Here is a 13999-nt window from a genome sequence, read left to right as displayed (position 1 = left end):
AGTTTCCAGTCCATTTGCCCACACATTCATTCAACCAATAAATACTTATTGAGCACTGCCACGTACCGGGCACTGTAGTGGACACTGTCTAAGGAAGCAAGTTGGATATTAGCCAATCCCACACCCTCCTACACAGAGACGGAGACAAGTCAAGACAGGACCAGGGTCTCCCAGCGAGGCAGGTGCAAAGCAGAACCTGGAGTATAGGCTCCTGCCTCCCCAAGCAGGGTCCAGCCTCAGCTCCACTGTGGGTGTCTGGGCTAGCCTCCTCCTGCTGATTGGGGCCCCACTGCTGTCCTTTGTCAAAGCCAAAAATGGATCTCTAACCTATGCCTCAGCCCTGAAGAACTAGAGCCAACAATCTGCCCCTCTCCCCGACCCCCATCCCACACAGGCAGACACACTCGAACCACTTAGGCATATAACCCTCACACGCCCATGTACACTCAATACATACTATCATGCAAAGACACCTCCTCACAATTACATTCCTCCATTCACATGCACACTCGTGTACTCAGGTGCCCAAATCTGTCACCCCATTACTCACATCTACCCAGAGTCACCTCCTTCCTCTTGCTCATTCACAAACACTGCTCCACGCTCACCTGCCACACACACTGTCTTCGAATCCCAGGATGCAGCCCAGGCCTCCTGTTCAGGACTTTGAAAAGGCCCAGTTTGGTGATCCCTCCTCATCTCCCTTAGAGGCATTTTGGGCCTCGAGTGCCCTGAGACACAAGAGAACGTGGTCTGTTCGTTGCGTTTAACCTTCTTGCAAACTGTCCACCAGAAAGCCAAGGCCCTAGCTCTGCTCACCAACCCAGATCCTCTTTCCCAAAATTGGCTTCACCTCCTCAGCTGTCCTCCAACTACCACACTCCAGCAGGGACATCAAACCTGGAGGGACCTCCAGGATCCACCAGCCCCCATTTTCCCGCAGACTCCAGTACACCTGGCTCAAATCCAGGGCTATGCAGCTCAGCCTGTTTTTCAACAGTCCCTGTTTCAGTACCAGTGTTCCTGTAGGAGCCGCATTTTGCTACCTGTTTTGAGATTACCGATAAGCAGGATAGGTAGGCAGAAATTATATCAACATTTTACAAATGAGGAAACTGAGGTTGACTCCTCCTTTCTCTCACACCCACATTCATTCTGTTAGCAAATTCTGTCAGTTCTACTTTTTTTTTTTTGTGAGGAGGACTAGCCCCGAGCTAACATCCGATGCCAATCCTCCCCTTTTTTCTTGAGGAAGATTGGCCCTGGGCTAACATCCATGCCCATCTTCCTCCAATTTATATGGCATGCTGCCACAGCACGGCCTGACAAGCAGTGCGTCGGTGTGCGCCCAGGATCCGAACCTGCGAACCCCAGGCCGCCGCAGCGGAGCGCACACACTTGACCGCTGCGCCACCGGGCGGCCCCTGTCAGATCTACTTTAAAATATATCCAAATTTGAATTTAATCAAGCCTTTAGATCTAACCTTCAACTTGTAGGAAACACAGGAGACAGAGGAACAAATGAAAGGACCTTGCAAGAAAGCAATCAGACAAATCCAGAATGTGGGACAAGGACATTCTGCAGGACAACTGATCCAGTTCCTTCAAGACAGCCGCATGGGGAGAAAATGAGGAGGAGTCTGTTCTAGATTAAAAGAAACTAAAGAGACATAAAAATCAAATGCAACCTGTGGATCTTGTTTGGAACCTGGATCAATCAAATCAACTGTAAAAAGACATACGTATCAGTTAGGGACCTGGAGAGAGACGGCACACTCAAAGTGGGCAATCTGAGGACAAAGGGGCCACGTAAAGAGGTGCAAGCAGCACTAGAGAACCAAAAGGGATAGTGTAGTTCTCCAGGGCTGCCAAGAGTGGGGCACCCTTATCATCTGAAGGGCTGAGGAGACAGAGTAGTTACTGGAACCCAAAGAGGGTAGCTGTTTGGAGAGGGCTGCCTGACAGGAGCTGTGACCTGGGGTAGGCAGCTGAAGCTAATCCTCAAATGACCTGGCAGAGAGCCAACCAGGAAATAAATACCCAAATTTCTCTCCTCTTCCGCCCTCTGATGTCTTACCAGTGCCTCCTATTGGATGACCCCTTCCAGAAGCAAGAGAGATGCTTAACGAACGTGGTCCATACAGACCAGCCTCCAGGGGCACAGAGTTGGGTGGAGAAGGGTGAAACGTGGATCTGGATGGGAAAACAGAAGATATCTAGGACAAACGTATTTGAGAAAATCAGGGAGAATTTAATATGGACAGGATTTTAGATGATTCTGAGGAACTATTGTTAATTTTATTAACTGATAATGGTGGTGTGGTTATATAAGAAAAAGTCCATATATATGAAAATATTTAGAGATGAAATTACAGGGAATTGCTTTAAAATATTACAGTAAATAAGAAGGAAAGTGGGGAGGAGAAGAAAGGAAGGAAAAGGAAGGAAGGAAGGAAGAGTCTGGTAAAATATTGAATCTAGGGCCAGCCCAGCGGCGTAGCAGTTAAGTTCACGCATTCCGCTCCCATGGCCTGGGGTTTGCCGGTTTGGATCCTGGGCGTGGACCTACTCACTGCTCGTCAAGCCACGCTGAGGCAGTGTCCCACATAGAAGAACTAGAAGGACCTACAACTAGCATATACAACTATATACTGGGGCTTTGGGGATAAAAAAGAAAAAGAAGATTGGCAACAGATGTTAGCTTATGGCCAATCTTCCTCAAAAATTTAAAAAAAAAATTGAATCTAGGGAATGGATATTGTAGTAGGCTGAATAATGGCCTTCAAAGATATCAGGTCCTAATCTCTGGAACCTGTAAATGTTACCTTATATAGCAAAGATTTTGCAGCTGTGATTAAATTAATGCTCTTGAGATGGGGAGATTATCTTGGATTATCCAAGTGAGCCTTAATGTGATCACAAGTATCCATATAAGAGAGAAGCCAACAGAAATTTGATTACAGACAGAAGAGGAGAAGGCAATGTGGCCACAGAGGCAGAGTGACATGGCCACAAGCCAGGAATGCCAGCAGCCACCAGAAGCTGAAAGAGGCAAGGAACAGATTCCGCCCTAGAGCCCCTGGAGGGAGCACAGCCCTGCTGACTCCTTGCCCACTGATACTGATTTCAGACTTTTGGCGTTCAGGACTGTAAGGGAATAAACGTGTGTTTGTTTTAAGCCACCAAGTTTGCGGTCATTTGTTACAGGAGCTATGGGAAACTAATACAGGTATATAGGGATTTATTATACTCTTCCTTTTCTTTGTGTGCTTGTTTGAAAATTTCCCTAATAAAGTTGTGTTTGTACACACCCAAATAGTATTGCCAAGGAAATAGACACAGAACCAGCAAGTTCAACCACAAGTTTATAGGAAATATAGAAGAGGAACTGATCCTCGGGATACACTCAGCAAATGCAGACAGTAATGAGTGCACAAACAACCTGGTTTCTTCAACAAATAAATTATAAGAGAGAAAAAAAGATGATGGGAGAATCTATAAATTAAATGAGAATTAAGAGACATAGCAACCAATTGCTACGTGTGAGCCTTGTTGAGATCCTGATTCAAACTATAAGAAAAGAAAGAAATGTATAAGACCATCAGAAATCTGTACACTTATCAGATATTCAATTATATTAAAGAATTAATGTTAATTGTTAGGTCAATGGTTTCACGGTCATGTTAAAAAGAATTCTTATCTTTTAGAGATATATATAAAATATTTATGGATGAAATTATATTTTCGGGATTTGCTTCAAAATAATATGGGACACACTTCAATTGAAAAAATGGATTGATAATTGTTGAATCTGGCTGATGGTACACGGGGATCCATTATATCATTAAGTGCACTCTTGTATGTGTTTTCAATTTTTTATAACAAGAAAGGGTTTTTTGTTGTTTGTTTTTTAAGGTAATGTAGCACTTGTTTGGATTTTAGAGAACAACAGTGAAAAGAAAAAACTGTCCCAATGTTACATAATGGATAATTGTGTCTTGGGATGTAATTTTCCTGCGATAGCATCGTCTTAGGATGCTGGGTGCTGAATCTCATACAGTGTAGACGGAAGAGAAACCAATGTAACCTGGAAACTCTGTTAAATGACGGGCAAGAACAGCAGCAATGAAGGAGCTGACATCAACGATACACATAAACGGTTTGAATAAATTTGTTTCCTGAAATTTGAGAGTGTAAAAAAGCATGATTTATAAAATAATAAATTATTGCCCAAAATATTTAAGTATGTGAGTAACTAAAAGAATACATTCAATATTACAAGTAGGCATTTGACTATATCAGTGGTTCTCAACAGGGGCTATATTTATGAATATCTGGACACATTTTTGGTTGTCACAACTGGCAGGGGAGGAAGGGACAGGGGTGCTGCTGGCATCTAGTGGGGAGAGGCCAGCAATGCTGCTAAACATCCTACAATGCACAGAACAAAAATTTATTTGGCTCAAAATGTTGATAGAGCTGAGGTTGAGAAACTCTGGACTACATCATCCACATTCCAAAGAGTTTATGTATTCAAGCTGGCCTAAAAAATCTTTCTGGGATCTTACCATCAGGAAAACAAGAGATGGCTTTTTTAAAGAATTGCCCTATGTTTGGGTTTATATTTTAAAGGTTCCTTCATCAAATAAACTTACTTTAAATTTTATAGTAAATAAGTTTACTTTAAACTTTAAATGATGATAGATGATAGACAGATAGATAGATCCAAAACCTGACCACTTTTCACCATCTCCACTGCTATGGCCCCGGTCCAAGCCACCATCATCTCTCACCTGGATGCGGCCCCCTCCCTGGTCTCCCTGCCTCTACCCTTGTGCTTCCCTTTAGTCTGTTCTCAACACAGCAGTTCAGTTCAGCCTATTAAACAGCAGTCAGATCACATCATTCTGCTGCTCAAAACCCTCTAGTGGCTTCCGTCCCACTTAGAGGAAAAACCAAAGTGCATTAAAAATGCCCACAGGGCCCTAAAGACCTGACCTCAACTCCTGCTTCTTGCTCTCCCCACACTGGCCTTCCTGCTCTCCCTCAACACACCAGCTGCGCCCCTGCCTCAGCCTCGTGCACCTGCTGTTCTCTCTGCCTGGAACACTCTTCCCCAGACACCCACAGTTCAGGTCTTTATTCAGATGCCACTTTCTCAGTGAGGATTTTCCTGATAACCCTAATAAGTTGTAGCCACCCCCTAACATGCCCTAGGCCCCTACCCTGCTTTATTTTTCTCCACAGCACTTATCATATCTAACATACCATATACTTTACTTCTTGACTTTGCTCATTATCTCTGTCCCCAACTAAACAATAATTTCCTTGAGAGCAAAGATTTGTTTATTTATCACTGTACCCCGTTATCTGGAACACTGCCTGGCACGTTGCTCCTCGATAAAGTTTATTGAATGAGTGAATGAGGTTAGAGAGAGGAGGTGCCTTATGCAAGGTAACACAGCTGGTAGGCAGCAGAACTGGAGTTAGGACCCAGACATCCTAAACCCTAGTTCAGTCCTGCACAACTGTTACGAAGGCTTTGTTAACCTTTTTCTGCTCTCAAACTGCCGTTTACTCAAAGTGGTGTGGACACTTCACTCCTGTGAGCAGTTCTTTTCTCATCTGTAAATGGAGATAATGTAGGGGGAAGAACACCACAGGGAAAACAGCATGAGTTTTAGAATTCAAAAGATTTGAATTCAAATCTTGACTGCTGCCAACTCTCTGTGTGAACTTGGAAAAGCTAATTTACCTCTTCGAGGCTCACTTTCCTAATCTGCAAACTGGGAATAATCATAAGTACCTCACTCTGTTGTGAAGAATATGAGATTAAAAAAAAAATGTTACAAAGATTGGAAAGGAAAAGCAAAACTGTCATTTTCACAGGCAATATGATTGTTTACATAGAAAAAATTAAAGCAGTTCTATGGACAAATTATTAGAATCCACAGAAGACTTCAAAAAAATTTCTGGATATAAAATCAATATATAAAAATCAGTTATGTTCCTATAAACAAGCAATAAACAGAAAATGTCATTTTTAAGAAGATACAATTTATAATAGCAAGAAAACTTTCTTGGCAAATAATTGTTTTTGGCCAAAGATGTGCAAGATCTTGATGGAGGAAATTACAAAATCATTGAAAAATACTTAAACAAGAACTAGTTTAATGGATAGATGTCAAATATTCATGCATGAGACTGTCAATATCATAAGATGTAAGTTCTTCCTAATTTAATCTATAAATTCAGGGCTAGTCCAATCAAAATCCCAATAGATGTTAATTAACTAGACGGTGGGAATCCTTTCACAATGTATATATATATCAAATCACCATGATGCACACCTTAAATATCTTACAATTTTATTTGTCAATTATACCTCAGTAAAGTTGGAAAAAGAAAAGAAATAACATATGTAAAGCACTTGAAAAAAAAATCCCAATAGAGCTCAAGAAACTTTACAGGCTGATCCTAGAATTCCAAATGAAAAGCAAAGAGCCAAGACTAGCCAAGAAATTTTTGAAGAACAACAAGGACATCTGAACAATAAGGACATATGATAATATTTTCCCCATCATATACCAAATCTTAAAGTTACAGTAATAAGACAGGATGGTATTAACAAAGGGATAAGCAAATAGTCCAAAGGAACAGAATAGAGATCTTAGAAAAAGAAAGCACATATATGAAACTTGATACATATGACAGAGATGCCATGACAGATCGATAAGAGAAGAATAGGTATTGGTGCAAGTCATCAGCTATCCATTAGGGAAAAATAATAAAATTAGATCCCTACTTCACTCCATACCCACAATTAAATTCCAACTGGCATAAAAACCTAACTATGTAAAGCAAAATACAAAATTTTTGGAAGAAAATAGAGGAGAATATCTTAATGATCTAAAAGCAGGGGAAATTTTCTTAAATTAAGACATAGAAATTATGAACAACAAAGAAAAGCTGCATAAATCTGACCACATAAAGTTTAAAACTGTGTACACCAAAAGATACTATAAAAAGAGTGAAGAGAAAAGTCATAGACCAGGAGAAGATATTTGCAACACATCTATCAAAGAATCTTCAGGCATAATATAAGTTCCTACAAATCAATAACTTAAAGACAAGCCCAATAGAAAAATGGGTCTAGGGGGCCAGCCCGATGGCATAGCAGTTAAGTGCGCCCGCTCTGCTTCGGTGGCCTGGGGTTCTCAGGTTCGGATCCCGGGCGCGCACCGACACACTGCTTATCAAGCCGTGCTGTGGTGGCATCCCATATAAAGTAGAGGAAGATGGGCACGGATGTTAGCCCAGGGCCAATCTTCCTCAGCAAAAAAAAAAACAAGAGGAGGATTGGCATCAGATGTTGGCTCAGGGCTAATCTTCCTCACAAAAAAAAATGAAGAAAAAGAAAAATGGGTCTAGGAAACAGTCAACAATTCACAGAAGAAAAAGCCTGAAGGCTAGGAAACATAAATTATGATTAACACTTCAGGAAATCAGGAGTTCAAATTAAAACAACCAACCACTGGATTGGAAAAAAATTGAAGTCTGCCAACAAGTATTGGGAAGGATGTAGAACAATGGAAACTCTTACTATACTACTAAAAAGAGAGTACAGATGGCACCATAATTTTCTAAATTAATTTCATAAAGAAGTTGAAAAAGTGCACATCCTTCCTAGGTACACTCCGAAAATATTTGTATTTCCTTGTAACACATTTCTTTGGAAATACGTTTGTATGTTTACAGTATAATCTTGCAAAACATATGCTAAAATGAACAGAGCTACGTATAATACATGGACAATAAACATAATGCTAAACTTAAAAAGCAAGTTGCAGAAGGATAAATATAGCCTGATACTATTTCTTAAAACTAAAACATTATTACTGTTGGTGGATACAGTGTATACGCATCAATATATAAAGACAAATCAGGATACGATTACCTCTGGGGAGAAAGGGAGGGGGCAGGATTAGTGAGGTACACAGGAGCCTTCTATTCTAGCTGTAATAGTCTATTTAACTCAGCAGCGGGTACATAGGTATTTGTAATATTTATATATATATAACATGAGCCTGAGATTAGCTAAGATAATTTGGAGAATGAGAAGTCAAGAAACATATATCAAGATTTACTATAAAGTTACAGTAATTAAGGTAGGATGGTATAAACACAAAAATAGTCAAATAATGCAAACGAACGGAATGGATCTCTCTCTGTTGTCATTGGTGAGGGGGATTACTACAAAACCAGAGACCCCCTAAGAGCCCAAAAGTCACTTGGGCAGTGAGTTCCTTCTGAGACCCCTCTCTGGGCCGGCCAGCCCTGGCGCTTGGCAGCCCTGAATCCTCTCTTCTTCCTCAACATCACTACCTCAGTTTGTCCCTCTGACTCTCTCTCTCTCTTTCTCATTTACTCATCCTCCCTCAAACTCTGGGAGTTTGAATCCCCCAACTGTGCCACTTAACAACTGGGCCACCTGAGCCGCGGCTTCTTCATCTGTAAGGTGAGGATAGCACCACCAACCTCACGACAGGACTAGGTCTGTGAAGGACAGTGCCTGGCAGCTAGGAAGGAGCCAGAGAGCTTGGGGCCCCACTCCTCAACTGGCAGACAGAGGCAACTGGCTGTGTGCCTGGGCAGGAGGAGGGCGTGGGAAAGCCCCCAGGCTCTGGGCGCTGCTCTTGGAACCCTTAGGCTAGAATGCCCTGTAGCAGTTGTTAAAAGAGAAGTCCAAGCCCGGTTTCCTCTCCAGAGCCAAATAGGGTGGTTGGAGAATAAGGATAGGAGGGAGTCTTTTCACTGTGTATTCTTTTATATCTACTGAACTTTTAATTTTCTCATTTGCTACCTCTTAAAAAAAAATTTTTTTTAATTTAAATAAATAGAAAATAGTGGACTCTGGTGCCAGACTTACCTATGTCTAAATCCCACTGCTGCCTCCCAGCTATGGCGTATTGGGCATGTTTCTTAACCTCTCGGAGCCTATATTGAAACATAGCTGTACAATGAAGCTAACAGTATCTACTTCATAAAGATATCACATAACTAAATAAGATAATGCTTATAAAAGCCTTGAGCATGATGTCTGACCCACAGCAGGCATGTGACAAATGCTAGCTGGCTTTTTTGTTATCAGCTTGTGCTGAGTCCCAGGGCATAGGAAGAAGCACAGGAGTCCCCCCTATCACGCTGCATGATGTGGCCAGACCCCTGGCTCTGCTCCTGACTGCCCCTCAGTGCAGGGCCCGAGGCGGGGTGAGAAGTGGGGATGGTGTTGCTGACTGGGCCCCAGACCCTGACCCTGCCTCTGCCCCAGCTGCGTAGTAGCACCCAGGGATCTTGGGGACCTGTTTTGGGGTGAGGGGAATCTCTGTGATATCTACAGGTGGTTGCATTGATCTCTATGTGCGTGTGTGTGTGTGTGTGTGTGTGTGTGTGTGTGTGTGTGTGTAGGGGGGATGTTTGTGTGTCTATGTGGAGTAGGTTTGTTTGCGGTGAGTGAGTGTGGGTAACGATATGTATCACATGAGGGGATGGTGTCAGTTGTGACAGTTTTGTATTGTGTGTAGCGAGGGGTCATGGGTTGTATCAGTGGATGTCAAGGCTCCATTGTGGGTTGCACGTTTGTGAAGGGCCATGAACTGTGTCTGTAGGTGATGAGGGTGTGTTTTGTGTGACGCATGTGATGAATGCTACGTCTGTGGTGACTGTGTGTGTTAAATATCTACGGGGGGTGAAAGGATGTGTGCTGTGTCTGTGAGTGACAAAGGGGGACTGTGTGTCCATGAGCAGGTGCTGATGGGAGGGAAGTCAGACATAACCTAGCTCTTCAGACCCCTCCAGAGCCTGACCAGCCTCAAGGATTCTGTGGGGCAGCTAGACAAAGCAGGCAAACCTGACCCTCTCACCCAGGCCACCAGCCTCTTACCTGAGAAACAGCAGGGATAGTGGTCTAGGAGGTGACAAAGAAGCTGAGGGGGAGGTGGGGGCTGCTGAGAGCATATTTCCTGACGGCTTCTCAGGAAACTCAGGAAGCCAGCAACGGGAAGGAGACAGAAGGTAGGCCCAGACCTAGGTGTGTGACTCACTTTCCTCTACGTTCCAATCTCCAATCCCCACTCAGCAGGATAAAGACGTTAGGGCAGGCCCGCCTGTTGGCTCTGCTGGATGGGCAGGGCATAAGGCCGGGAAGCCAGCTCCGTGGGCAGGGCCCCAACCTTAAGGTCACTGAGAATACTCACATCCAGCCAAGGAGTCTCTCTCTGCACATCAGCTCAGCCAACACCACCAGGCTGGTCCCATCCGATGTGGAGCCCCCCTGGGACGAAGGAGGAGGCAGAGGAGGGAGGAACCGGCTCTCTTGTCTGAGAGGGAGATGGGCCCTGACCTAGGGAAGGTCCCAGCCCTGTCCTCAGGAGCCCAAGCTTCAATGGGCACAGCCCCAACTCCAGTGAGCTCCAAACTGATGGAAAAGACCCAAAGCCGCTTTCAGAAGATACCCCTGTCTGAGAGGACACACAGCCCGTCTTGCCCACGGGAAGCCACAGTCCAATGGGTGTGACATAGCCTGCCCACAAGTGCCCCCAACCAAGGAGGACTCAGCCCTGCCTCCAAGGATGCCCAGTCTGTTGGGAAAAAGAAAATTCTGCCTTCTGAAGCCACTCCCATCTGAGGGGGAGGTGCAGCCATCCTCGCCCTCATGAGCCCCCAGTCTGAGGGAGGCGACACTTCCTTGCTCTGAGGAGGCCCGTTGTCTGACCACGACAAAGGACCACAGTTCTGCCAAAAGCCAAGGACTGCACTCGAATCTCCAACCTTGTGTGTTCTGTGCTGCAAGTTACTCCTTATCTCCACCTCCACCCCCACCGCACCCTCACCAAAATAACTGATTCACTTAGCAGGAAGCAGAGGTGTTAGGCCACAGAGGAAAGCAATCTGGGCCATGGCATAGGTGGACGTTCTCAAATACCAACTCTAAGAATCCACTAGACCAGGGTTTGGGCATCACCTCTGGTCTTCAGCTCGAGCCCTCCCCTGAGCATCTCTGAGCCTCACGTTCCTGGGTTGGTAACTGCAAAACATATTCCCTATGTTATACCTAGCATGACACTTGCTACATAATAGGAACTCGGTAAATGAAAATCACTTTATTTACCCAAGTTCCTGTCTAGTGTCCCAGAATTAGGGGTTCAAATCCTTTCTCCACATCAGATTCAGTTGGAGAAATTGTTAAAAAGGATGGTTTTAAAAAAAGCAGTTTCTCAGATTCTGCTTCGAGAGATTTCCATCCAGCAGTGCTGGTGGTGAGGCCCAGGAAATGAATTTTTAACGAGCACCCAGGTGGTTCCAAGGTAGGTGGCCCATGTTACAGAACAGGCTTGGAGGGACTCCGGAGGAAGTCAGGGACTAGGGAAAGAGAGTCCAATTACGTAAGGGCTCTTTCCAGCTCTGCTTACCTACTAATGGCTGCCCACTGCGCCACAGGTACGGGGTGAGGATATTGGCGTCTCTGACAGAACCCCAAGCTCTGCCCAACCCCTACCTCCTGGAGGGCTGCCTGTCCCTGCCTGATGTTCCAGCACTGGCTGAGTTAACCTGGGAGCTTGTTAAAGATCCAGCTGTCTGTCTCCCCACCACGCACGCCCCACACACTCTACCCTAAATCCTGAATCAGAATCTTCAGGGAGAGCAGAGAATGTCTTGTTAACAAGTTTCCCAAGTGTCCTCAATCCTGCTTTTTCACCCAGTTCTTGGAACAGGGAACGCCGTGCTGGAAGAGGGGGGCAGGGAGGAATACCCATGGCGCACCCCGCTGTGCTGGGCACCTGGTTTCACTGATCTCCTTAACCCTCAGGGCAACGCATTCAAGACATGAGGAAGCTGAGGCTCAGAGAAGTTTCACGACTTCTAGTCTGTCTGACACCAAACCCTGGCCTGTTGCCTTCATTTGTGAGGTTTGTTCTTTTTACAATAATCGGAATCTCACGAGAGTTCACGGAACAGCAATGGGGGGCATATTTTTACCCTCGTTTTACCAAAGAGGAGGAAGCTGAAGCCCAGAAAGGGGAAATGACTTGCCAGGATTACAAAGCTAGTAAGTGGCAGAGCAGTTACTCAGGAAGGTGACTCCCCTTCCGTGCTCATTCCACAGTACTGGGGTCAGACATCCCCACAATTCCCAATCCCAATGGTGAGAAGCGCTGATGACTTCCAGCAAGGGGGCAGATGAACCAGATGCGCTAGGACAAGGATGAGGGGTAGGGAAGGAGGACGAGGAAGTAGAAGGGCAAACCCTGCTTTACTGGGGCTCCACCTCAGGGCAGGCCCAGACTCAGCCACAGGCTCCCACGCACTTGCTGCCACCTCCTCTGGGGCTCCAGGGAAGCCAGAGTGGCCAGAAGGTGGGGCCTGGCTGCACCTGCCCTAGGCAGCTGCTGAGAGGCCACAGCCACTGGGGTGGGGGTAGGCGGGTGGGGCGGTGGGAGGGTTCTGGTGACTGAACTGCCAAAGGCAATGACTGGTGGTTACACCTCTTTTTAGAGGTACAATTGCTGCTTTACACACGAGGATGTCTGTTCCACTTCACCTCTGCCTGCTGTAGTCTCACAGGCAGCAGTTGGCTGAGCAGTAGGAGGCGTGGGGGTGGTGACTAACTGCTCCATATTCCCAGCAAACCGCAGGAAGAGGAGTGAAGTGGCTCCTTCCAGCTTTTCATTCTCTCTGGGCCCTGAGGCTCCTCCAGTGAGCCTTTCCTGCCCAATGAACCCCTCAACCTGTTCACAGAGGAGGGGCTGGAGAAGCTGCCATAGCCACAGCCCAGCCCTGGAGGCGTCTTGACTAACACTGCCTTAACTCAGTGCCCCACGCACCCCTCTCCCTGGCCAGGTCATCACTGAAAAGATTCCTCTGAGAAGGGTTATGAGAATGGGCTGAGACCACTGCTGATCTTCCAAGTGGGTCTGTGGCTAAAATGTGCCAGAAAGGACATGGGAAGGCTTTGGTCTGTCTGGGAAAATAGGATGTCATGGCTGAAATCCAAATTCCTTATGACTTGCTGATCTCCCTGGTCCCACTTCACCCCTTCTACGCTCTAGGCATGACAAAGGACGTTCAGTTCCACGAATGGGCTATGCTCTTAGCTCTGGGTCTTTGCACACACTGTACCCTGACTGAAACATCTTCCCCTCAAGTCCTAGCCCGCCTGTGCCAGACACTCCCAGTAGTCCCCAGTAGTCAATCTCTATTTCTTCCTTCCTTACAAAAACATTACTGGAAACAGTAGGTGCGCAGCACCAAGGGAAAAATCCTGGTCTGCGGCCTGCCCCTTCTCCCTTGTTGTTTTCCCAAATTTACAGTTAGAGGTGGCCATGTGACCCATTTTCTGGCCAAGGACATTTTTTGGGGAAAATTTTGCTTCCAGGATGACTTCTTTCTGCTTGGCAATTGACATGAGGTACGGTGCCGCCACAACCTTCTATGAGACTATGCAACATAAGATGACAAGCCCTCCTGAGAGGACGGAGGGGAAGCAGAGTAAGAGCTTGGTTCCTTACAGGTATTGTTGAGCTCATGAATACCTGAAACCGCCTGCCACCTGACTTCCTATGTGAGCAAACATCCCCACATTTGTTTATGCTAGTTATTCCTTGCAGCTGATAACATTCCTAACTGGTGCATTGGCCTCTGGGTTCCAACTTGAAAAAAGTCACTTCCTCCAGGAAACATTTCCTGCCTGCTAAGAACAGGAGCCAGGGCCCCCTCCTTGGAGCAGGGGATGCATCGTGCCTTTCATGATCTTTGCACCTGTTCACTCATCCATGTGTCCCAGCAGGTGAGGTAGGCAGCAGGGGCCCCGTGCTGATCACCATTTTATTCTAAGCCAGCATACTTGTTGAACACATAAGCACACCCATAGCTGATTGCTGGCACCACCTCCTTGACGGCAAAGACTGGGCCTGGCCCTCACGAGCTTGTAAAGACAGTT

This window comes from Ceratotherium simum, chromosome 22 (assembly GCF_057802395.1).
Source record: "Ceratotherium simum simum isolate JZ-2026a chromosome 22, ASM5780239v1, whole genome shotgun sequence".
NCBI classification, from domain to species: Eukaryota; Metazoa; Chordata; class Mammalia; order Perissodactyla; family Rhinocerotidae; genus Ceratotherium; species Ceratotherium simum.
The sequence above is the reverse complement of the archived record's forward strand: the minus strand, read 5'-3'. Positions refer to the sequence as shown.